This window comes from Eulemur rufifrons, unplaced genomic scaffold (genome assembly GCF_041146395.1).
Source record: "Eulemur rufifrons isolate Redbay unplaced genomic scaffold, OSU_ERuf_1 scaffold_533, whole genome shotgun sequence".
Classification (NCBI taxonomy): Eukaryota; Metazoa; Chordata; class Mammalia; order Primates; family Lemuridae; genus Eulemur; species Eulemur rufifrons.
In genome coordinates, this window is record NW_027183315.1 from 21,591 (window position 1) to 25,470 (window position 3,880).

The 3,880-nt window shown below is 61.5% G+C and overlaps 1 pseudogene; it reads left to right on the forward strand.

Annotated features, from left to right (window-relative positions):
* The first annotated feature begins 1,887 nt into the window (after window positions 1-1,887).
* Window positions 1,888-1,979, forward strand: LOC138380544 (small nucleolar RNA U13; annotated as a pseudogene).
* The last annotated feature ends 1,901 nt before the right edge of the window (window positions 1,980-3,880 follow it).

Below are 3,880 nucleotides of genomic sequence, written 5' to 3' on the forward strand. Positions count from 1 at the left end.
CTGTGGACATTCTCTTCAAAAGGCAATTCACTCAGCGGAGTGAAAATCGGAAAAATCGCTGTCCTCTGACGCAGCTGCAGAGAAAAGATGGCACCAAAATCAATGAAACACACACACACACACAAACACACCTCCTCCCATCTGAACGAGCACTCCGGACGGTCACATAGGGAGAGCGACGGGCAGTCTTCCCCCCCCTGTGGTTTTCTACCTTTCGTTGCGGTTTTTTCCCTCAGTGGATAGAGGAGGAGACACAGGGGGCTCAGCCGGCATGCGAGTGGGTTTATCATCCTCTGTGAGTATCAACACGCGACACCACCTAAGTGAAGGAACACACCGGTGTTTCATGTGATGTGGCTCAATGCCTGGCAGATACGAGCCTTTGCAGGCCTCCTCGTGATCGACAGGACGTCGCCTTGGACACGGACACATCTTGTCCCTCCCTCCCGAGGCGATAGGCGGTTCCGTACCTCCTCGGGGCCAGGGCACAGTCTGCCTAGGCACCTACAACACGTGTGGCAACAGCCTCGATGGCTCTGCCATGAGAACGAACTCCCGTGGCACGGGGGTGGGGTGGGGGGGGGGTCGGGTGCTGAAGAATTCAGCTGAGTGAAGGAATGCCACGGGATTCAGAGTGCCATCGGTGGGCTGAGAGGCGAGCAGGGCGGGCTTTGAAAGGGTAACATTCTCCCTGCCTTCCGTCTGGCTGTGAATACAGAACGTACACGCCAGGCGGGGTGGCTCACGCCTGTAATCCTAGCACTCTGGGAGGTAGAGGCGGGTGGATCGCTCAAGGTCGGGAGTTCGAGACCAGCCTGAGCAAGAGCGAGACCCCCATCTCTACTAAAAATAGAAAGAAACTATATATCTAAAAATATATACAGAAACAGTATCTAAAAATATATACAGAAAAATATTAGCCGGGCACGGTGGCGCATGCCTGTAGTCCCAGGTACTCGGGAGGCTGGGGCAGTAGGATCGCTTGAGCCCAGGAGTTTGAGGTTGCTGTGAGCTAGGCTGACGCCACGGCACTCTAGTCTGGGCAACAGAGTGAGACTCTGTTTCAAAAAAAAAAAAAAAAAAATATATATATATATATACACACACACACACACACACACACACACACGTATATCCAATTAGCTGGGCATGCTGGCACATGCCTGTAATCCCAGCTACTCGGGAGGCTGAGGCAGTCTGATCGCTTGAGCCCAGGAGTTTGAGATTGCTGTGAGCTAGGCTGACGCCATGGCACTCTAGCCAGGGCAACAGAACGAGAGACTCTGTCAGAAAGAAAAGAAGAGCGAGAGCGAGAGAGCGAGAGAAAGAAAGAAAGGAAGGGAGAGAAAGGAAAGAGAAGGAAGGGGGGGGGAGAGAGAGAGAGAGAGAGAGAGAGAGAGAGAGAGAGAGAGAGGAGAAAACTATTAAAAAATTCGGGACCAGATCCATCGGTCGGTACTCAGAAGCGTGACGATCGGGTGTTCCCGAGCACGTGTGAGATGTGTCTTCTCCCTGACGCCGCGTTTCCTCCACACACACATCACCCATCTGCCGTGGAAAAAAAGCAACAAAAAGAGAGAAAGAGATTAAGAAGGGAAAATGGAAACAGGGCAAAAGAGGAAGAAAGAAAGAAATTTCGAAAAAAAGAGACCAAAGTCACAGCGAGAAGGAAGAATACTGAGCCCAGAGCGACACCTAGTGACCACACCGTCACAAGCACCCTAGGGCCCCAATTCGCCAGAGACATCTGGTGGACCCCAGGGCAACATGTGGTCGACCCGGGGCCATGGCGTCTGCAGCCGATTCCCAGGCGGGCACACGAGCCCGGGGAAACTCATTCTCAGCGCGGGGAGGAGGGGAGGGGAAATAATAGCAAAGTCACACCAGATCCCTTTCTAGTTCATAAACGTGTTGATTGCGTGTTCACGCGCACGTGTGAGAAGGGCCTCCTGGTGTGTCGGCACGTCACCCGCGTGACGTGAAACCATGAATCCGGGGGGGGGGGGGGAGCGGAAAGGCGGGCAGGAAAAGGCAAAGAGAGAATAGATAAAATGAAAGGACCAAAAAGAAAGTCACACAGCAGGGTAGGGGAGTGAGAGCAAGTCGAGAGACTGCAGACAGAAACTCCGAGAGGAGAGGAATGCTCCGGAGCGCCCCCTCGCCCCGCGCGAGAAGAATACCGATCGCAGGGTGATCCCTAGGGGCAGCGAGGCCAGAGAGACCAAATCCGTCCCGAAGCCTCCCTGTCAGGATGACAACCACAGACCAGACATCTGGTCAACCACCCAAGGACCAGACATCTGGTCAACCAGCGAACCCATGCGGAGGCCGCATGCAGCAGCGACATCTGCACGACCACTCAGGGTGCTCCCTGCCGGGAGGGTGTGTCTCTATGTGTGTGTGTCCGGGGGGGGGGGAGATTGCGATGAAAGTCACGCCAGGTCCCGGGATAGTTCGTGAGCGTGATAATTGCGTGTGTGTGGAGAAAAAAGGGGGCGGGGCGATAGGGAGTAAAGAAAGGAGGAGCGGGCGAGCGGAGGGGTGGGGAAGGAGAGGGAGTCGAGAAGCCCGCAACCGCAGCGCCCCCTGGCGGTGATCCCCCCCCATAGCATCGATGGGGCCAGCCCCGCAGAGACTAAGTGCGACGGGACATCTGGTCAACCCCAAGGACCATGGGATCCCAGCACGAAACCGGCGGAGGTCGAGGAGGAGGAGGAGGAGGAGGAGGAGGAGGAGGAGGAGGAGGAGGAGGAGGAGGAGGAGGAGGAGGAGGAGGAGGAGGAGGAGGAGGAGGAGGAGGAGGAGGAGGAGCTAGGCGGCGGCGGCGGCGGGCTAGGCGTCGGCGGGCTAGGCGGCGGCGGCGGAGGGCTAGGCGGCGGCGGAGGCGGGCTAGGCGGCGGCGGGCTAGGCGGCGGAGGCGGGCTAGGCGGCGGCGGGCTAGGCGGCGGAGGCGGGCTAGGCGGCGGCGGGCTAGGCGGCGGAGGCGGGCTAGGCGGCGGCGGGCGGGGGGTGGTGGTGGAGGGGGAAAGAAAAATAAAAAATCCCACCTTCGGACACGTATTGAGGTACGAGGGAGAGGTTGTCGAGGAGCCCGCAACCGCAGCGCCCTCTGGCGGCGACGCCCCTCCATAGCGTCGACGGGGCCGGCTTCGCAGAGACTAAGTGCGACGGGACATCTGGTCAACCCCATGGACCATGGGGTCCCGGCACGACACCGGCGGAGGCGGAGGCGTTAGCGAGCCAGTGGGCGGGAGAAAAAAGTAGTCCCGCCTTCGGACACCCAGTGAGGTACTAGGGAGAGGGAGTCGAGGAGCCCGCGACCGCAGCGCCCTCTGGCGGCGATCCCCGTTTATAGCGCCGGCGGGGCCGGCCGCGCAGAGACTAAGTGTCACGGGACATCTGGTCGGCCCCCTTGCACCATGCGGTCCCGGCTGGGCGACCCGGCGACCCGGCGACCCGGCGACCCGGCGACCCGGCGACCCGGCGACCCGGCGACCCGGCGACCCGGCGACCCGGCGACCCGGCGACCCGGCGACCCGGCCTGCTGGTCGCACCCGACTCTCGGGAAAGAGGGGGGCAGGCCGGGTCCGGGCCGAACGGCCACCCCCTCCGCCACCGCGGCGGATGAGAGGGCCGCGGCGGCCGGACGGCCGCCCCACCGTGGCGGCTCCGCGCGGGGACCGCCGCCGCCGAACGGCGGCGCCTCGCTCGCCCCATCTCCCCACGACCACCGCGCTTCTCCCCGCGCCCAGCCCGGGGGTGGGGGGGGACGAGCCCCAGCGGGGTGCACGGGGAGGAAGCGGCGTGGGGGTGGGGACGGGGCCCACCCCGAGGCGGGACGCCGGCCGCGGCGCGGAGGGGAGGGGAGGGGAGGGCGTCC